This window comes from Lissotriton helveticus, chromosome 5_1, assembly GCF_964261635.1.
Source record: "Lissotriton helveticus chromosome 5_1, aLisHel1.1, whole genome shotgun sequence".
Taxonomy (NCBI): domain Eukaryota; kingdom Metazoa; phylum Chordata; class Amphibia; order Caudata; family Salamandridae; genus Lissotriton; species Lissotriton helveticus.
The window spans coordinates 1,723,721,918-1,723,744,846 of record NC_136065.1 but is presented as its reverse complement, the minus strand read 5'-3'; positions in this window follow the sequence as shown (position 1 = coordinate 1,723,744,846).

The following is a 22,929-nucleotide window of genomic DNA, read 5'->3' as shown; positions in this document are numbered from 1 at the left end:
AATTTTTGTTTTCTACCTCTATACAATTCTTTCACATTTACTGTAATATTACATTTGCAATATTATTTTTTACTATTTAAAACATTTCCAAACTTTTTAAAATTAAAATATGTTTTTTAAGTAATAATTTCTCATCAAATATCACATAACACACTTTATTTGAAAATCATTTTTATTTATTTTTAATAAATACCTATTGTTTCGCTTTTGCCCCCCCTAATTTGGAATGTCTCCCCCATGAAATTAAACCTGTATAGGCCATGAGTGGTGTGAGACACCTTGTTAAATTGTAATGCTATGTAATGGTGTGAGCACTTGTAAATTCCCCCCATTGTAAAATGCACCTGACTGAAATGTCCTATGTTTAAAATGGATGCCATGGCCATGGGTTTTGCCACTGAACTGCCATAGGTCAGCGGTCTAGATAATATTACCCAGCTACCCCTAGCTTTTGGAGGGAAAGCCTGGCACCCAGGGTGCTCAACCCCTCCCCTTGAGCCAGTTTAGGCCAGCTTTGCCAACATTCTAGAAGGTTCTGGCACTGCCTGGGAGGAGGGTATAAGTAAGGGGGATGTGCCACCAGAGAGTCAGTCAGCGGTGGGACAAGAAAGAGAGGGGACCTGCTGCGAGGTGCTACCGCCACATGGGCCTGTGAGCTGGGCCCTGCACCCCTAAACCCCCCCCTCTGCTGTCCCCTGGGCCCCTGACAAGGGAGGGCCCCTACCCAGGTACCTGACACTGTGGGGACCGGGAATTAAGCCAGCGCTGCGAGGAAGAGGCGCCCAGGAGGTGAGGAGTGGGACTGTCTACCCCCCTTGAGAAGCTGTGGCCCCTTTGAAGCACCGCATGGGGAAGATTGTGCCCCCAAAAGAACTGTTGCTGGCTAAGCTGCTGTGAGGACCTGTGAAAGCGCTGGGCCCTGGAACTGTTGTGGCCCCCTAGTGCTGTAAAGCCTGCCTGTCAAGCGCTATAATTGTGAAGCGCTGGAGAAGAGTTCATTCCCTGCCCCCTCTGCGTGGCCTGAGGGAGGAGCTGAGGTTGTGGGCAGAGGGAGGAGCAGTGCGCTGTGAATAGCGCCATCCTGCTGAGGAGAATCGCGCTGGAGGAGCCTACCCTCGTTTTGGTGCGCCGCCAACGCCGCGCTCGGATTGGCCTGCGCGGCCGTGACCCTTGAAGGCCTCGCAGGGATTGGCTGCCAGCCGGCAGCCAGACAAGGAGAGCCGACCCGAAGCCCTGGGTCCCCGTGAGGGAGGGAAGCGCCGGTGTGGGGCCCCCGTAGTTTGGAGGGAGCTGAAGAGAAGTGACCGGAGCGGGAGTCCACCCCGCCGGTCTGTGCCGAGAGGAGCAGCCGAAAGAGGCCGGAAGAAGCTCCGGCGGAGCTGTGGTGTTGCGGGGCTCCCGTGGTGAAGCCCAGTTTGTGCTTGCAGCCTCGCGGAGGCTGCCGTGAAGTCCCGGGTCCCCGGGAAGAAGGAGGAGCCTGGCTGTTGTGAGGAGGGGGCATCGAGGCACGGGTTCGGTGCCTACCCCGCCTCTGCCTCAGAAGCCCGGGGAAGTGCTGCTGCTGGCGATGCTCTCCTGAGCTGAAGAGAGCCCCACCTCCCCTAACGAGCTGGCCAGAGGAGCAGAGTGCCTGCGGGGCTCCCGTGAGGACGAGTGAGCCCCGATTGTGCCGCGCGGAGGCCGTAGTGAACCCCCCGGCCCCCTGAGAGGAGGAGGGGCCCGAGTGACGCCGCGGGTAGGGGGGGCCTCGAGGCACATTGCCGGTGCCTGCCCCCTCCCCTGGAAAGGAGCCCTGCGTCCTGTTGTAGAGAGCCCCGGGTCCCTAGGGAAGGAGAGGAGCCCGGTGGAGGGCCGAAGCCAGCTGGAGGCGTTTCGTGGGGCCCCCATAGTGAAGAGGGAGCCCCGGTTGTGCAGCAGAGGCCTGAGTGAGGCCTTGCGGGCCCCGACTGGCCTGCGCAGGATTGAGGAGCTGAGCCCACAGGGAGAACCAAGTGCAGCCGGTGAGTTGGGCCTGTCTTAAGTTGGTGGAGGGGGCGCAACGGGGTACATTGCTGGTGCCCGCCCCCTGGGACTGTGTTACCTTATCAGGTGTCCCGTCTGGCAGGAGGCCCCTGCAATTTGGGCTCCAGAAGGATTGAACTGTCCTGACTTTCTTGCACTTAACTGCCCTCCCAGATAACTCGGATTGCCCTCATTGAATATTTTGGGGTGGAAAGTATCATCCCCCCCTTTTTGAAGATATAGATTCCTGCTGTATGGGTTGCCCTGAGGTCCCCCAGTTATTAAGGTGTTTGATATCCCATTGCTGATTTATTGCAGGTGTTCCTGTATGTTGGGATTTACTATGATACCCTGAAGTTTTCCTTTACAGGGGTCGGGCTGGAGTTATAGTGCACGGAGTGTTCTCATGCTGATGGTATTTTGCAATTACAGCCTATCACTAAGGATAAGAGCCTGAGTTGGCCCCGCCATATTGGCCCCAGGCTCAATGTTAATATAGTCACATTTTTATTTTCAGATATGGACTTACAGACTCAGCCCTTACTTCCCATGTAAATAATCCCCCCCTTGATACACTTGGCTCTGGTGCCAGTTGGTGTGATGATACCACTGTTATGCATTTTTGCTTTGCAGGTTGGAGATACTAAACTTCTTAATTTTCCAACTCAAACTGGTGTCCTGCCTCTTTTGTGGTGTGCCTGGTGTGTCGTCTGTGGGTATTGCGTGAGTGCTTCACATGTCCTCGAAGTTTGGCCTGCCCGCTTGGTTCCATGCTACCCCCTTGGAGATTTGGGTAACCCCATTTCTTACATTGGAGGCAGCGGTGGGATAGGACTTGTGTTTGCGCAGTACCACAGCGGCCACAGGTTACACCACAAGTAGAGCCTTGTTGTGGGGATTATTGTTGGCTGAAGATTGTTTGCTATATTACTTCCTCCTGAAAGTGTTTGTGAAATTGTGTCCCCTTGTTCCACTGTGGGTGTGTCCCGAGAATCCTCACCAGGATGGGGTTGGTTTATGAGGAGGTGGAACTGATGGAGTACACCGAACAGGAGGTGATAGACTTCCTCCTGGAGAGAGGGATACCCCCAGAGACATTAGGAGAAAGCTGTTTCTTTATGAGGCCCTCAAGAGGGGGAGCCCTTAAAGATCGGTGGGGACCTGTCTGATTACCCCCCCGAGTATTTGAAGGGTGGATTCGGTAGAAGCCAGTGGGAGGGCTCCCAATCCATAACCGGGGAGGGTAATTACCTGGATGGAGAGGAGGAAGAGTTTGGCAGGGCAGAGACGCCAGTAGCTGTTGAGGACACCGTAGATAGGGAGTCTCGCACTGGGTCCTGTCCCGGGGGCACTGCCCCATCCCTTTCCCTGTCCCCAGAAGAGTGGGTAGATAGGAGGGAAGAAAGGGAGCATCAGCTAGCACTGGAGAAGCTCAGATTTGAGCAGGCCATGGAGTTAGCGCAGCTGAGGATTCAACAGCAGAGGCTAGAGACAGAAATGGTCCTAGCCCAGGAGAGGATGGCAGAGGCAGAGAGGGCCTTTGCCAGGGAGAGAGTAGCTCAGGTGGGTAGTTTGTCCCCTGAGAGTGGTTTTAAGAGCCTGGATACACTGGAGAGGGTGGGATCCAGTGGTGGCAGCGAGTGTAGGTCCAGCGCCAGGAGTCCCATTCTAGAAGCCCAGGAGACCGTGCCTGATTCCCAGGAAGAGGGGGACGGGTTAGTGTTCGGGGGCAGGGGAAAACTGTCCCACCAGTCCTGGGGAGAGTTTGAGGAGGAGTGTTGGACTGCATTGGAGGATTGGGTGGTGAGGGGAGCAGTGGAGGATTGGGAAGGGCTGTGCCATGCCATTATCCGGGAGCACATGCTGAGGAGTTGTTTCCCAAGTCTGCGTCACCATCTGTTGCAGTGCAGGTTCTCAGACCCCAGGGAACTTGCACGGGAAGCAGACCTCTGGGTAAGTGCCAGAGCGTCTGGGAAGACATTGGGGAGTTATCCTGAAAGGAGTGGTGCAGGGATCTTCCGACCCAGCGTGGCGGGAGAGGTGAGAAACCCAGCTAGGTCCCAGGATAGTGAGCGGGTTGTAGGGCCTCACATCCCATCTTGTAGTGTGTTTATCTAGGTACCTATATCGATACTCCTATTTCTGACCCTTGTCCGGTTAATAATTTACTAATATCCATACAACGGCACAGAATCCCGTTTTCAGATTAAGTCATAGCGCATGCTGTCACATTAAGCAAGCCCCATTCCTCCAGCCCCCTAGAAAGCACACCGAGTTCTCAAAACAAACCAAACCTCCAGCAGACCTGGGAAATCCCCCGTAGCTATTGTTTTGATTTCGTTTGAGAACTCCTGTAAAGAATGCAAGAACAACCAGTTCTTATGACATCCTTACTGACGTATTATGTCCATCCTTACGTCAAACACGGCACCTTTCGGGTATAAATATACCGACGCTGCCCTAAGCAAGGACACAGTGGTGAAGCGCTTGGAGCAGCGCTACTTGCCGGAGAGCCCAGCTGATGCAGGAAGCCCACGGACGCTGCCCCTCCCTTTTGACGCACTGAGAGAGACGCTGTCTTTTCTCCTACAGAGAAATACAGCATCCGGCGTTTCCGGGTTACCTTCGCGGGTAACTGGGATACTGAGTCCTGAGAAAGAGATACCAGCCCTCCTGCCTTCTAAATCCCAGGTACTGAACTGACTAACCCCTTACAGAGAATTCTTGAGTCAGATTCTTGGCAAAACAAACTTAACTTAAACTGCTACTTACTTACTCCCTCCCACGTATTAGGCTTAGGTCAGATACAGCGGGGTAGGCGTAGTTAGAAGCACCAGTTGAGTACGATTAGTCAATGTATATATGTATGTATATCTTTTATCCATTTTAAAGTATCATATGGCTAAGAAACCATATCAATGCTTTTACAGTATTATTTTATAATCCTGCTTTTATTGTATGCATTCTACTTAACCTTAAGTATTGCAACTGTAGCGGTTCATTTCTCTTGTATGAGAAAAAGAGACTGATCAATAAATAACACCTTTTATTGAACACGCCTATCTCTTCTTTATCTACAATCTGGTGGAACTAAGTATGCACGTACTGACTGAGTAAAATAATTGTCTTTTGTTTTCACACGACTCTAGAGATATACTCTTGATTAGGGAGAACAAAGTTGTCATGTTCTATGGTTGTCAGAAACTAAATCCCTTCTTGTCTATCCAGGGAGGTTAAACTCCTCCTTGCCTATTCGAGAAATTGGGATAATAGGAACTACACTACATGGCGCCCAACGGTTTGGATAGGCGATAAATCTAACGCAAGGCATTAGAGTAACTCAGTCGTGCTTTTTAACACAGACCCTTTCTCCCATAAATACTCCAAAGATGTCTGGAGTGGGTCAAAGGTTAAATCCGCCAAACTTAGTAGGAGGAGACTCCTATGTATAGTTTTTGGTTTATTCAACGTTGAAGGATACACTGTTCCAAAATATTGTGCACCAAATCTTTGTTTCCGTGGAAACCTGATCTGCAACAAAAAACCTTCCTGTCAGTAAAATGTCAGACAGCGAAGGAGAAAGGGAGGCGGCTAGAATAGCAGCTCAACTCCTAAAGGAAGACACAAGTCTCCTGCAAACTGACCCAGGTGCAATAATCATCCCGGTCAGCATAAGAAAAACTATAACTTTAAAACTTATAGAAAATGGACTGACATCAAGAGGTGGTACAGTCATATTCGTAATTGAGGCACATGAATATCGGCAGACAGAGGTATTCGATTCATGGATAAACTTTCCAGCAGCAAACGCTGTAACAAAGGAATTCCACTATAGAGGAACCTCCGGATGAGTACACCCCTTTCGAGGAGGTGGAAATACCACTAAAATACCAAGAGCACCTGCTCTGGTTTAATGGCGCCCTAAAACATAATGATCACATCACCAGGCTCGGTCCACTAGGTAGACCAGGAGCAACGTGGCCGGTTCTAGCCAGCTACACACCACATCCAGACATTGAAAAAATTTCAATACCAGAACTTTTAACACAGTTAAAACAACTGATTCAAATACACAGACAATTAGTCCAATATGTAATGCGGACTTCAACAGTCCAACCAGCTATTAAAATTCCACAGCTGACCCCTCATCAGGGGAACACAAATAAAATCACACCACAGAACATACAGTCCTGTCTAGGTAAAATACCCATTAAGGGGGAACAAATTCCATTCTGGTTAGCACAAAAAATCACTCAAATAGAGGCAGTATTTCCGGATACTACCCCTGTTGAGAAACACAGAATTCTGACTATCTGTCTTCCAATGGGGATCGCACCACATGTGGAGGACTGTGACACTTGGGGTACAGTCTTTGCTTCCATTTACACAAAAACACATGGTGTTCCATCCATGGCGGTAATACCAGAGGTGCTAAAACAAATTCAAAATGAATACGGTCCAGAACCTGCTTTAACTCTGGGTATAAAATTACTGAAAGACTTCAAACAGGTCTCGGCAATATTACTAGCCAACATAAAGGGGGAAGCAGCAACTCTGGCGATCCGCCAAAGGTTGAAAGAAACAGATATAGCAGAACAACCATTTGAACTTGCCAGAATCATAGAAAAATCCTATGAAGAACTAGGAAGAGATAGTTTGGGTGGGAAACCAGTGAAACCCCAACTAACTGAAAATCCTGAAAAAGTTTTTATTAAAAATAATCTAAACACTCCAAAAAAGAGCTGGGATGGAAATAAACAATCCACTCCCAAAGAAAAAAGATTCCAGTCCAGAGGAACGTCTCCTCGGCGGAGAGAAAGATCTCCGAACCAAGGACACAAGTCTCCCCAGAGGGAGCCCTCTGAGAAAAAATACAACCTTAGAAATAGGGATAATTTGAAGAAACCTGATAGATATCAAGATATTGATACACGTCCATCTCGATCTTTTCAGACTTCCTCACAGAAATCGGAAAGAAGAGGACGGTCAGAACAAAGGGAAGAGCACGTCAAGTCCAAAGACAAGGAACCTGCTCATCAAAGTAAAAAGTTACAATTTCCAAAGAAGAAGGTAGCCAGTATTAAAGTAATCAAACATGCCGAGGATACTGAGGACACAGCTGAAAAACAGAGAGTGAGCTCAGACAATGCTAGACAGCGCAGCAGAAGTGAGCATAGCTCGCAAGATCCTGATGAATCATCTGGAGACAGTGGACACGAATGAATACATTCAGGTGAAAACTGCAGATTCCAGAGTTAGCAAACCTCATAAAATATATGAAATAACATTGCGTATAGAGGGAGATAAGACTAAGAAAATAAGGGGTCTATTTTGGGATAATCTCTCCAAAGGTTATGACATCCTTCTAGCTGAAAAAGACTGGCCACCAGAGTTTGTCAGGGAGTGCCCTCATGGCGAAGAAATGATTATGCCTGCCTTCTCAAATCATATTCCAATTCATAAAAAATATACACTTGCAAGAAAGTGGGCAGTAGCCCAGGCTCCTGCACTATATAAAAATCATGTGGGATGGGATGAGGACTCTCCTCCTCACAAAATCCAGTTAAAATCTCAACCAACTGCACAGAGGCAGTACCCAATTAAGCAAGAAGCTAAAAAACAGGTCAGGGAGATCTTAGATCAACTTGAATACCAAGGGGTGATTGAAACATGCACCTCACAAATAAACAATCCTTTGTTTCCTGTCTCCAAACCAGATGATTCATATCGTCTAGTTTTGGACTACAGACACCTTAACTCATGCTGCAAAACCTTTGCAGTACAAAACTCACACAGTGCAGCACTAATGAATAGCATAGTGCGCAAAAAATACAAAACAACATTAGACATCTCTAATGGATTCTTTTGTCAAAATATAGCACCTGAAAGCAGATATTTGACCGCGTTCTCAATAAACGGCTCGCAGAAAAATTTCTGTTGTTTGCCCCAGGGGTTCAAGAACAGCCCAGGATTATTCTCAGCGAGAGTAACAGAGTTACTGCAAATGTATGATGATGAGGCATTATCTTATGTCGACGACATCTATCTAACAGATGATGACTTGGATACTCACTTGAAAAGAGTGAACACCATAATACTTGGGTTCGCAGCAGAGGGTTACAAATTCAACTTCAAAAAGTCAAGAATTGCCCATCTGACTGTCCTATTTTTAGGATATGAATTATCAAGTGAAGGCAAAAGCCTGCAGACAATTTCCTAGAGAAATGTGCTGTAATCCAAGCACCAAGAACGCTGAAAAACTTACAATCAATTCTAGGTTTCCTGAATTTCGGAAGAACTTACATTATAAATTACGCAGAGAGGGTTAAACCTCTCTATGACCTAATAAAACCAGATTTTAAAAGAATCAATTGGACTCAAAAACACACAGAAATTTTGAGATCCTTACAAACAGACATGTTAGTTGAAACAAAACTACAAACACGCGATAACACACGCAACCTTGTGATTCGAGTCATCCCAGGAAGATGCGGATTCACATACCTAACCTCTAATGAGGGAGAAAAGGTACCAATAGCTTACAAATCACATTTGTACACAAAAGCTGAAATAAAATTTAGCCCAACGGAAAAAATTCTAACCGCAGTACAGACTGCTGTAGCGAAAGAAAGATCCCTAGCGCAAGGTAAACGAATAATCATCGTTACACCAATACCAGCCCTAGAGGCGGTAACAAAGGCAAGCATTCCAAATGCTAAAGCATTACATCCGAGATGGATACAGTGGGTTAATTCTCTTGCTGCAACAGACGTGGTATACGAATTTGATCCTAATTTAAAAACACAAGAATTTCTCCAATATGAATTTGAATGTACTCTGCCGACCGAAATCCTGCCTCTAGAACATTACGGCTGTATAATATATACGGACGGATCAGCACAACCCGCAGTTGGGGGTAAACAAGCTTACAGTGCTGCGTGCGCGATTGTTAAAGGTCGCTGGCACGAAGGAAAATTTAAACCACTGGTCACTAAAACGCAATCCCTAGGAGACTGTACAGCTCAGCGAGCTGAACTACTAGCATTTAAGATGGCGCTTGAAAATACAGATCGCGAATTCCCCACACTCATAGTGTGCGATTCATATTATTGCGTTCAGTCTTACAATGAATACTTGCAGATCTGGGTTTAGACCGGTTTTAAAGATGCAAAAGGTGGCACAATCAAGCATAAAATGCTTTGGGAAGAAGTACTTCTTTTACAAAAGGAACTACAAAAGACTCACGTGATACATACACTGAGTCATCAACGCGATGGCGTTCACGTTGTAGGGAATTCATTGGCTGATGAGGCAGCAAAGTCAGCTGTCCTAACGGCTTCCGTAGCTGCCATCACCGGGTCAAAAACAAAAATAGACAGCGAAATATTGCAGGCTGTGAGCGCTACAGGAAAAAATGCAATAAAAACACTCCCGAAAGGTTTTCCAGTAAAGTACTCATACATAACTGATGCGAATAACTTTCCATTTGCTCGAATCCCTGGAGTGGGGCATAGGGCAATTCCAAACATGGAATATAGGTTAGGACTCATTATAGCGGCACACGAAGGGCTTGCTTCTGTACATGCCGGCGTTTCAGCCACAGTATCATTATTAAAACAGAGATACTGGTGGCCACACATGAGAAGACAAACTAGGAACTATGTTCTAGAATGTGAAATATGTCAAAGAATGAAGGTATCAACAGTGACACGGCCAGCACAGACGCCCCTTCTAATCTCAGATAAACCATTAGCCTGTGTTTACCTGGACCACTGCGGTCCCTTACAAAGGGACGGTAACTATAAATATATCATGGTCGCAGTGGATTCATACACGAGATTCATTTGGATGTGGCCCCAGCGTTCGGCTGACGCCAGAACTGTTATAAAAGATTTGCGAGTCTTTATCGGCACATACGCAATTGGCATGCTACATTCTGACCAGGGTCCTGCGTTTAGCTCTCGAGCTTACAAAGAGGCCATGAACAGCATGGGCATTGCATTGCGGTACTCTTGTCCCTTTCATCCTGAGGGAAACGGAATTGTGGAAAGAAAAAAACGTGACATAAAGCAATCTATAATGGCAAAGGTATTAGGTTCGGGAGCTGAGTGGGTCAAACATTTAATAAGTGTCCAACGTAGTCTTAATAATCTGCCAAGAAATTCTCTGAGAGGTCTTAGTCCGTACGAATTATTGTTTGGGACTAGAATGTTAATCCAGGACCTCGATAGTCAAACTTCAGTGGTTAAAGAAAAATGCTTTGATATCAAAGATCGTTTGGCTATTTTACAGGACTTAAATGAAAAGAGAAAAGACCTGAGCAACATAAAGTTGAAACAGCAGCCAACAACCACTGAAGAGAAACCACCTGTCCCAGCAAGGCCTGTCTGGATTCCAAAAATCGGGGATCTGGTCAGAGAGAAGATCGCGGTAAAGAAGGAATTTGGGCCTTCTTACAGAAAAGCAGTACCTGTCTTGTCTGTCAACGGGACAAGATCAGTAATATTACCGCCCCTTGCTGGTAAAAAGGAGAACCGAGTTGTATCCATCGACCTGGTTAAACCACAATCATGTGGCCAATAACAAGTAGTAGGCCAAGTGGACTCCCAAGAAGTAGTAGAACACCAAAGTTTGCTACAAATACAGAGGTTCAAACTGAGAGACTAATCACAATTGATAAACCTACAGTGAATCAACAAGGACTATGCAACAAAGCCATGGAACTTAAACCTCTTGAAACCCAAATCAAAATCTTACATCAAGAAACACCAGTCTACAATGATGTATCCACAGACTATGCTAATGAAACAAAGAAAATTCAAAAAGCAAAAAGGAATCCAGAAGCAATTGAAACAATTGACAGAACAGCATCTGGCTACTTCATCAACTTCGATGATTTTTCTGAGGATCCAAGTGAACCTGAGGAACAGCCAACAACAAAAACTTTCAAAGATAAAGCAAAGGAACTATTTCACCAACTACAAGAAACATATCTGATTTCTCCATGGATTGAACTTTGGGTGGCACTAGGAGTATTCATCCTCATACTTTGGCTCATCATGGTAGTATGCTTGGGACATTTCATTGAGGGAAAATATGTTACATTGGACACAGCAAGTCAGGAAATCAACTTGGTCCTGAAACCACACAAGTCTTCACACATCGAGAAAAGAGAACTTTCTTCAGTAAACTTCACAGCCAATCCTATACCCGGTGGGGTAGCATGGGACAAAACTGAATACGAAATCTATGGTCCGGTTGAGCTCCTGAAGTATCCACATCAATTCATGATTTCATTAACCCCTTCCATGCTCATGACGGAACGGTTCCGTCATGAGCTACGGTTGAGCTGTGCTCATGACGGAACCGTTCCGTCATGACCACGCCCGTTTCTATTACGGCCCAGCACCGGAGGGGGAAACGCGGTCGCACAGAAAAGGTTAAGTGACTTTGTAAAACCAAGCACATTCGCTGATGATTGGGACTTTGAAAGTATTAATGATATGATGTCAGATCTAGTGATGTCAGCTAAATTTACAGAACATGATTATTTACAGGGTTCATCTAATTATGACCAGATGTATTGTTTTAACCACTATGGTAACCATTATCTGCATAAATCTGCTCAACCTAGAAATGTTTTAAATTATAATCAATGGGAACATTGTGCAACTCCACCAAAAGGCAGTTCGAAAACATTTTATGACAAATATTCATACTTTTCAGGGTTCAACACAAGCAATGCAGAAACATTTTATTTTAAATTATTAAATAAGACAGGAATGAAAACGATGCTTACAAATACAAAATTGATCTATTCAGAGACATTTTTTGAAAAAATTTAAAAATTCGGTTTTGATTTCTGGAACAATAAGATTGAAACAAAAACAATCTGGGGTACTAAAGATTGGCAAGTGCAAGGTATAGAATCATTATTTAGAGCCTGCATGATCCCAGAACAAATTATATTCTTGAATGATACAATTCAACAGACAACCTGTCTTGGCCTAGCCAAAATTAAAAACTTAAACAAACCGTCTATTCCAAAACCAACACCCGACAGTAATAGCACTACAGATGTTGAGATAGACGTATCCCATATTTTAAACCAAAACAGAACACATCCTGATTGGAAGAAATGGTTGATCTGGCCCACAGACACAAACAACTGTCAAGATAGATTCCTGAACAAAAAACAGGGGTTCACATTGACCAGGCCAGACCCTAGATACTCCCAGAGACAACATCCAGGGATTATAACTACTTACAGTGTAGGGAAACTCTGCCTCGAATGGCTACAAACATCCACACTGGCAGAAATTAAGCAACACTTGACTTTACTTAAAGAAGGTGCTGACTTGCGTGATTTCATTATGGGACCACGCAAACAGCGTCAAAAACGTTTCATAGCTGCCTCTATATATGCAGCTTACAACGAAGCTTGGAAAGTAACTCAAATTGAAACAGCAGAGAAAATACGGGAAATTGACCGTGTTAATTTGGAAAAATCACTTTCTGTAGTAGACAATGGGTTAATGACTCTGTCTTCCAGAATATATTCACTAGACAGTATTGTATCATCTGCAATCGATATAATAGAACAAGACTTACTGATGTTACAACACGGTCAGTCCCAATTGCGTTCTATTGTACAGCTTGGCTGGACGTTACAAAATCTGCGTTCAGGCTACGTGCCTTGGCGTTTAATCAACACAACGTCATTATTCAGTATCTTTAACCTTACTGATAAGCCCAAAAGGGTGCTGATTATACAATTCTGAGCATTGAAAAACTTGAGAGATTAACATTGACAATGTCAGAACGCCCTGTCATTGAATGGATAATACACGGAATCATAACTATTCCAATAACGACTTTCCAATTTCGATACTGCCAAAAATATATACAGGCAGGCCAGTATGAAAGGTTGGGTAAAGGATACATTAAGTCAACATGGAAATTACCTTATACACACACATGTTATAGTAATAAAGGACAGAGTGTATTTCTTAGTGGTAATAATTGTGAGACATCACTAAGTGGTATTCTTCTGTGTAAAGGTATAAGTTTGCATGGGGCCTGTGAAGGAACTTCAAATAACCTTTCATGTCACCAGCTCGGCACACCTGCAGCACAAATAGAACCATTCTTTAGAAGACTTTCTAACGGGAGTTACATTCTAATTGTAGATCACAGATGGTGTGGCTTACTGCCAGGAAAACCTTATCTCATAAGCGTGAGCTCCGTGGTCACTTGTTGTGAGAAAGTATTGATTCCGAATGACGCCCCAGACAGGGAGGGAAGGTTATGGCCCAGTTTGAAAATCTCTTCTATTCGAATTGATACTTTAAGCAGAATGAAGACTGTTCTCCTACAGACGCCAACCCATTTGACATCATCAAAAGAAACGTATGATCTCCAAGTTGCAAGGACAACGGGAGAAATACATGCATTGTTATCAACAAATTGCCCCCTACACTTCGCAGAAATGCTAAACGAAATCTTAAATATTTCTGATACAAGTGGTATCGCGAGTGTATTTAAGACAGTGTTTTCGGGACTGTTAACCCCATTCAAAGCAGTCCTGGGTATTTTTCCAAATTTCGTCCATTCCATCTTTGGCGGACTTCCACTCCTGTTGGGACTCGTAGCAGGCATTTTATTTTTGCTACTCTTGCTTCGTTATGGCAAGCCATGTCACAGACAAGACTCCAGCAACAATGGAAGAAACGATCCTAGCTATACGCTACCGGGACCGCATAACTAAAGTCCTTGGATTAGCCCGGCTAAGAGATCTAAATATGACCTGGTTTCTTTCGTTCAGACCCATATGGCAGAATTGTGTTATGCCTGTATTGAGATGCATGCTATGCGGTGAAGAATGCGTGTTGGACACCTGTCTTACACTACAATCAGAAGTGCCATTGGATGCAGATACTTTGTTGGGTCCAGTAAAGGCTCATGCATTGTGCTGTCCCCAGCGGCTACCTATCCTGATGACGGCATTCGTGGAGACTTCACCACTGCGATTGAAGGGTAGTGAAGTACAGGATGAGAGCAGCATCAACCAGGTACGACCTTCTGTAAGCAGTGCTGATCTAAACATCACTGAAAGCGAACATGCGCATGACTGCATGGTAGCGACATTTTCCACCTTGGTCGAACTTTCACCAGAAGCGGTAGACTGTCTTTTTCGAGAGTCTGTCTGAAATGATGTTTTCACCCGAACAGAGAGAATAACTTTAAACAAACGAACACACAGCGTTCCCTGAACTCTGAATTTGGCCTTCAGCTTTGTGAAAACAAAGCGACTGTGAACAATTTTTTCTCTTCTCCCCTGACAAACTGGAACTTTTTCAAATACAAAAATATTTCCCTTTTTGCACTTATCTTCTAATTAAAGTACAACTATTCTTAGAGAACAGAGCTTCTATTTTTAGGAACTCTAGAAACATTACATTAACTCAACCTCTAGCTTATTTACAAGTTATTGTATTTATATGTGATGAAGTGGTCTCGCACTTTTTTTTTTCTGTATTAACCCCTTGCATGCTCATGACGGAACGGTTCCGTCATCAGCGTCGGTGCTCCGGAGCAGCGCTACTTGCCGGAGAGCCCAGCTGATGCAGGAAGCCCACGGACGCTGCCCCTCCCTTTTGACGCGCTGAGAGAGACGCTGTCTTTTCTCCTGCCGAGAAATCCAGCCTCCGGCGTTTCCGGGTTACCTTCGCGGGTAACTGGGATACCGAGTCCTGAGAAAGAGATACCAGCCCTCCTGCCTTCTAAATCCCAGGTACTGAACTGACTAACCCCTTACAGTGAATTCTTGAGTCAGATTCTTGGCAAAACAAACTTAACTTAAACTGCTACTTACTTACTCCCTCCCACGTATTAGGCTTAGGTCAGATATACCGGGGTAGGCGTAGTTAGAAGCACCAGTTGAGTACGATTAGTCAATGTGTATATATGTATGTATATCTTTTATCCATTTTAAAGTATCATATGGCTAAGGAACCATATCAATGCTTTTACAGTATTATTTTATAATCCTGCTTTTATTGTATGCATTCTACTTAACCTTAAGTATTGCAACTGTAGCGGTTCATTTCTCTTGTATGAGAAAAAGAGACTGATCAATAAATAACACCTTTTATTGAACACGCCTATCTCTTCTTTCTCTACAATCTGGTGGAACTAAGTATGCACGTACTGACTGAGTAAAATAATTGTCTTTTGTTTTCACACGACTCTAGAGATATACTCTTGATATGTTCTATGGTTGTCAGAAACTAAATCCCTTCTTGTCTATCCAGGGAGGTTAAACTCCTCCTTGTCTATTCGAGAAAGTTTCTAGTGAACTCTAAGCTAGCTGGCACACAACTCTTTAAGTCTAATATCATCAGTAGAAGACCTAGTTAACCTCTGTCCTACGTCTATACTATTGAAGATATTATTCCAATGCGCAGAGCCTATTGGGATAATAGGAACTACACTACAATCTATAGGAGGCAGTGAGACGGGGAGGTGTCCCGAGGTGCCCCAACTGCAGTCACAGGGCCTGGAGAGTTCCATAAGGGGACCCCAGGTTGGGAGCCTAGGCTGTCCTGAAGTGCCTTCTCGTGAAGGGGATCCCCTAGTGTCAGGAGAACCCGGAGTATCAGTAACCAGAGCTCCAGTGGTTCGGGGGTCTGACCAGTTGTCATATAGCTACTGTTTATCTTTATAATGTGTTAAGTTAACATAGGCTTATTAAATGTTTAAACGCCATTTTTCCTTTTGCTGCTTCTGCACACGACACTTAATTGTTGATTTAGCTTTCAACCTAGAAGTTCGTTGAGGTTTACATGAGAATAATATGTTATTGCTCTCATATCAGCTTTGCTTAATAAACCATGTCTGTACAGAGAGTGCTGAAGCTTCAGGAATAACACGATACAGAATGTTGTGACGTCTGATCTCCGCCCCTTCATAGACATAACATAAGTGCAGCTTCTGCCAACTTTAGGCTTTAGGCGGGTTTTATATAGCTTTGCTTGAAGCACACAAACACACTTGATGCGGTTCGCATGCAGAGAGAGCTGGTGCAAGCAGATGTGATCTCTTCATACTAGGATCTTGAGGTATGGGCCCACCCTGCTAAAACTCAAAGAGACCTTCTAATATATTAATATAATATAAATATAACAGTTAGGGAGGGTGAGAATTATGTGTGGTTAGCACTTATTCATTTCAGCATAATAGCATGCTGTCACCGTTTGCTTTCTATGGACTAGTAACTATGCTGATAACTTTGCTTCTGATAATATGTTTCCTTGTATTATCTAAGATAATGCCCTTGAGAAAACGTCATTAGTAAATAAATATTTCAAATGTGCACGTGTCCTCATTTACTCCACGTTCTGGGTTGAAATGATTGTATAACAAAAGAGTGTTCATGTGTTCCACGTAACCTGAGGTATTGCAAGTTCATGTTCTGGTTTGTCTAAACATTGGGAGTGTTGCTATGACCAATGAGACACTGTAGCTAGCTCGGTAATGGGTTTTTGGGTACTGAGGTGAGTTTTGGGTCACCCTAATTCGCCGAGGTTCCAATCCTCTGTGCACAGTTCTGTGGGAGAACAGAAACCCTGCTACATGGCGCACCTACGTTGGTGGTCTTATATCATGACACTTGAGTAGTATATCATTCAATCCTTAACCCCTTCACTGTCGTTTCCGGAAAACGGTGGTGTCGGAAAAACCTACCTATTTTTGAAATAGGTCTTTTCAAGCTTGAATCTATCTAAAACGGTTTCTTTGAATTACTACCCAGTTGTGCTACAAAGTTTACTTTGTTTTTCTGTAATTCCGGTGTAATCATGGCGCAGGCTGTGGACATCCCGCAGCATAGTCGCATTGTGGTGTGCAACCATTTACAGACTTTCCAAGTCCCAGTGGATGGCTTAGCTGTGATTTTAGTGGTGTGCGCAGATCCGGCGTACCCTTACGAACTATTTTATTCGTGGGTAACGTTTCCGGCAGTGGACGCAAATTCTGGTGTGTTCCACACCTACAACCCGTCGCCTGTTCCGGCTGAATATACTCCGTACAGGGCACTGGAAATACCTATTGATCATTGGCAGCATCGCGTTTGGTTTGGTGGCGCCCTACCCCACTCTTTGTCCGCTGCGAGGTTAGGTCCTTTGTCCATTCCAGGCACAAATTGGCCTGCATTGGCTGGATTTACCCCGCACCCGAATCACGGCGCATGTCCCCTAGCGGATATTCGCAGACTACATGTTGTTTCGATAGCCGTGATTCGTGCCTTAGTGCAATACATAGGTCGTCATCTCCCGGGTGGTCCCCCTGGGGGTCCGGCTGTTCAAACGGAACATGGCGGTTTGAAACTCAATCCAGTTATGGTCAATGCAGTTTTTGGTAAGTGCCCCGATGACAAAGATGAGTTTCCTTTCTGGCTAGCCGAGAAATTTGACCAGCTGGAAGCTGTGTTTCCGAATTCTACTCCTGCTGATAAACATAGAATGTTGACGATTACTTTACCTAAGGATTTGACTCCCGAACTCGTTGACTGTGAAAGCTGGGGGAAAACATTTGTGGCTGTTTATGCGAGGTGTTTCGGCACCCCATCTATGTCTGTACTGCCTACGATCGTTAAACGTGTTCAAGATGATCACGGACCGGAAGCAGCGGTTGAATTGGGTATGCGCCTATGTGGTTATTTTGACATTGTTAGCGATCTCATACTCTCTAATATAAAGGGAGATGCTGTGAACTTTCAGGTGTCAAATGCTTTAGCTGCTCTACCCGATGCCGAAAGGCCCCGACAGTTGGCGAAGATAGTTGTGGCCGCATATATAACTATAGGTCGCACAAGTAAAGGTCTGAAGTATTTTGCTGTCAAGGAGAAAAAACAGCCACAAGGGCAGTCTGCTGAGGCAGATGTCCAGCCCAAGTCCAAAAAACAAAATTGGCCTAAAAAACAGAAACAGGGGAAGCAACAACAGCAGACCCAGGATTCTTATCCTGCGCCACAAGTTCCTGCGCCGACAGAGAGAGTTTATGACTTGTGCGATCGCGCGATGATTAAATTAGCTGATCGTTTTCAGGTTTCTGATCAACGCTCTCCTCGTTCCTTTCAGGACTCATCTGCCCCAAATACCGGTGGAGGAGGAGGCGGAAGGGGACGTGGTGGCCAACAAGGATGTGGCCAGTCCCGCCAGACAGACGGCACAGGGAAGCAGGAGGACTCTACGCCAAAGAGACCGCAGTTTGCGAAAAAGAAAGTCGCAGCTTTAACAGCGCATCGATATGCCACAGATAGTGAGAACGCGGCTTCGGAATCTGACGTGGGCTCTGACCTTGCTGGACAGCGCGGCGGAGATTACCATAGTGAGAGAGGCCCTGCGTCCACTACTGAGGGTGACAGCGACTGATGTCTACGTTGTAATAGAAACAGCTGATACAAGACTTGCTCCCCCTGATAGACTTTATGAAAAGGGGTGTTTTGGGAAAATCTTTCTTCGACGTATGACATTTTGCTTTCGGAGGCTGACTGGCCCCCACCTTTGTGCTCGCGGCGCCGCGAGGGGAGGAGGTGATCCTCCCCAGTTTCGTGAACATTGTCTCGAAAGAGCATGCACAGCATTTGCAGAAGAGTGGGCTCGGGCTCTCGCACCGGCTCTGTACCGTAACCAATGTGGTTGGGATAAATTGTCCCCGTGCCACGAAATTCCTTTGCGGTCTCAGCCGCAGCCTCAACCTCAATATCCCATTCGACGTGAAGCCAAGGCTTCCGTCGCGACGATCCTTGAACAATTGGAATATCAGGGTGTTATTGAAACATGTGTGTCACCGATGAATAACCCTCTTTTTACTGTGACCAAGCCTGACGGATCGTATCGTTTGGTATTGGATTACCGGCATTTAAACTCGCATTGCCGTAACTGTGCAGCACAGAATACTCACGGCTCTGCCCTGGTGGATAGTCTAGTGCGAAAGCGTTTTAAAACAACGCATGACATTTCCAACGGTTTCTATGCCCACAGATTGGATAGCTTAAGCTCCCAATGGACCAGTTTTACGTGCGCTGGGGTCCAAAAACAATTCCGGCGTCTCCCAATGGGCTATAAGAATAGTCCTGGTATATTTACCGCCCGCATAGTCTCTCTTTTGGAGAGGATCGACCCGGATGCTTGCTCGTATGTGGATGACATATATCTCACGGACGACGAAATTTAGGAGCATCTGTGTCGAGTAAATTCAATTATTTGTAACTTTGCAGACATGGGTTACAAATTTAACTTTGCAAAATCGCACATTGCCGAGTACACAGTGTTGTTCCTGGGCTATGAGCTCAACAATGAAGGTAGAGGTTTGGCTCCTCACTTCTTGGAGAAATGCGCACAGTTGCGCGCTCCTACAACACTGAAAAAATTACAGTCTTTACTGGGCTTTTTAAATTTCGGGAGGACATACATTCCGGAATATGCCCAGCGTATCAAGCCTTTGTATGCTTTGATACAACCAACCTTTTCTAAATCATGCTGGCTGCCTGAGCATTTGGCAATTTTGCAATCATTGCAGGCTGATCTGCTCGCTTCTAAATTTCTACTGACTCGTGATAACCACACCAACCTGGTGATAAGAATCATTCCTGGGACGGTGGGTTTCACGTACCTAACTTTTAATGAAGGTGACACAGTACCTATTGCTTACAAGTCACACTTGTACACTTCGGCTGAAATGCGGTTTCCCACTGTGGAAAAGGTTTTAACAGCTGTGCAGATGGTGATTCTTAAGGAACGAACTCTGTCACAGGGGAAACGCATGTTGGTTGTTACTTTACAAATTGCCGAAGCACTCTAATGTGAGTAATAGAATTGTTCAGTTACAATCAACAAATTTCAAACACCAATTCTGACAGAAGTAACAAGATATCCAAAAGATGAGTGAATCTTGGAGTCTTTAATGGAGATTACAGCCAGCCTACACGTGTTTCATCGCCTTCGCGATTCATCAGGGCTGAAACAAACAAATAAGTAGCGTCTAGCATGTTCTTTGAGCAAATGAATTTACATACAAGGCCATAGTTTCTGGCCGTTATGTCACATGCAATACAACTTCCTCCTGCAGTGGACACACAGTGAATGTATCATTTCATAAGGTTTGTATCGCTCGTGCCACCACAACACATCCGTGTCGGAGTTCCGGTGTATGTTACCGATTATCTATAATGACGTGACTATATGTGATAGTGATTGTAATGGACATGTGCAGGGACGAGATCACCATTATATATCTCAAAGGCAAGCAATGACACATGCTCTATATTTTGGCGGAAGTGTCCTAATCGTGTGCGGCTCTTACATCCTCCATGCTAGTCATTTTGTGAAAATAGTGAGAGACAAGTGTCATTGTGAGAGCATACCTAGAAGGCCGTATCAACGTCAGAAGGTCTGCATATTTTAGAGAAAAGAAAGAAAAAACCGAAAAAATCTCATCACTAACCAAATTTATTTGTTAATATTCAGGCAAAATGCCACCAAATGAGACTGTTCGCCACTAATTGTATGACGGCTTACCGCTCAGCTGGTGATAATTCCGACCCAGCCGGGCCCGTGACTAGTACTACTGGTTCGAGTGCGTCCAGCAGCGATCAATATCTCTGTTTCTATGACAAAGTAAAATAATATATGTTGTTTTAATATGTGCTGTCCCAGACGTTATCAAGGTAGAAGAAGATAGACTGGTTCGAGTGCGTCCAGCAGCGATCAATATCTCTGTTTCTATGACAAAGTAAAATAATATATGTTGTTTTAATATGTGCTGTCCCAGACGTTATCAAGGTAGAAGAAGATAGCTATTTTCTGTATATTCAGACGTCACAATGACAATCTCACTGGAGTCCTGGTATTTAAAACCCAAAATTGATTATATATTCACGGGTAATTCCCTGTCTTATATTCCAACATTAACATTCGATCCAGCGCATTACCACTTTCTAGCGTATTACACAATACTCAAGTACTGCTAATCCACTTACATGAGTATAGAGTCAAGACATATGATAATGGGCTCGGAGGTGACCCGATATAGTTGTTCGTGTTTATGATTTTCGTTATCAAGAGAATATTACTGTTAAGAGAAATAACAGTTATGTTACATATTAGCATGGTAAAACAAGTCATCGTAACGCAAGTCATCACTATACAATTGTTATACAGGTTTTACCTACTCCTTTTTTTATTATTCAGTGCGTGGATACCAGTTGCGGTTCCAGATTACGATGTACTCGAAGCTGGAGGGGAACGAGTAATGATACTTTTTAGAGTCAAAAAAAATATACAAGTTGTACCTCCAAACTTGAAGAGGATCGCACAAATAACTCACCCGTGTTTGGCTTCTCCAGCGCGTATGGCGGGTGCACCTCCTCCGAGCTCAGTTCCTGTTTGGACACGTGATTCTGTCTAAACCGACGTATATACGTGCTTGAACGTGACGTGTTCCAGAGACTAGAACGCGTATAATACTAGTGTTTGCCGACCATGTTGCACGGTCTCTCATATTGTAATTTACCCGTGTGGTGAAGATGAACGTCAATTATCGGAAAATATTTTTTATCGTGTACGATGAAAAATCTGTATAATAGAAACATATCGTATTTCTTGATATTTAGAGCGGAGAGTTGCGATGAGTAGATCGTAATCCGAATAATGAAAAAAGCGCCCATCGGGTATTTGTAAAGGATATAATATATATAAACGCTCCAATGTGAGAATGTGTGTGATATCTGGGGAATTCGGATGTCAAGGATTCTTGATTAGTGCCGACATATAGCGTGACATTAGTTTTCAAGATGATTTTTTATGGTGAAGTGCACACCGTGAATGATTCTGACTTCCTAAATATGTGAAAAGCCCAATCATACTGTGACAGTTTAGCATCTAACATTTTATAAAGTATCTTAAGTTGTTACTTTGAGGTCTCATAATAGTATTCATATGTACAGAAGAAAACATCCCAGCATTAGGAGAGATTTAAGTGTAGACGAATTCATATGTACAGGTCTGCATTAAATCACATTATTCATAAACATTATTCAGACAATGTGGTACAAACAGTACCTATTTCTAGTCACCCAAAAAAAATTGCATTTCTTGGTCATAATTTAATCCTGACTGTACCGATTTCAAACGCATAATCCAAATCGCTTCAGTGCGTCTCAATTTCAATTCTCGATTCCCACCTCTTACTGCCAATGGTATGGTTTCAATTCCAAAAAATTGCACATTTTTGTTCCGTTGCTCTTTTTGGCATGAGGCTACATGCAAAGCCACTGGATATTTAGGGTCACAATTTACAATCGCTCTTATATGTTCCATCATTCTTTCTTTCAATGGTCTTATTGTACTTCCTACGTAATACTTGCCACATTCACACTCAATAATGTAAATGACAAATTTGGTTGTGCAATTGATGTTGCTCTTGATGGTATAACATATGTCATCTGGGCCTGTGAAATTTGTTGTGCCATGTTTGGCCCATTTACACATACTGCAGAACCCGCATTTGTGAAAGCCCAAACCCCGTTGTGTCAGCCAGTCAGTACTCCTCATGTCACGGGGTACTGTGGGACTCAACTTATTTCGTAATGTATTTCCTCTTCTAAACGAGATTTGTGGTCGCTCTGTAATGTACTCGGTCAGTGTTTTTTCGGATTTCAATAAACTCCAATGTTTTGTTAAACTTTTCCTTAAGTCCATTAGAAAAGCTGAAAGCTGAAAAAAGGATTAAAAGAGTGAGGAGAATAGACACCCTCACCACCAGACAGCAGCTTAACTCAGGTAACAAGGAATGCATAAGAATGGTCACGGATTTCAATTCACTCCATCTGGACTTAAGGAAAAGTTTAACAAAACATTGGAGTTT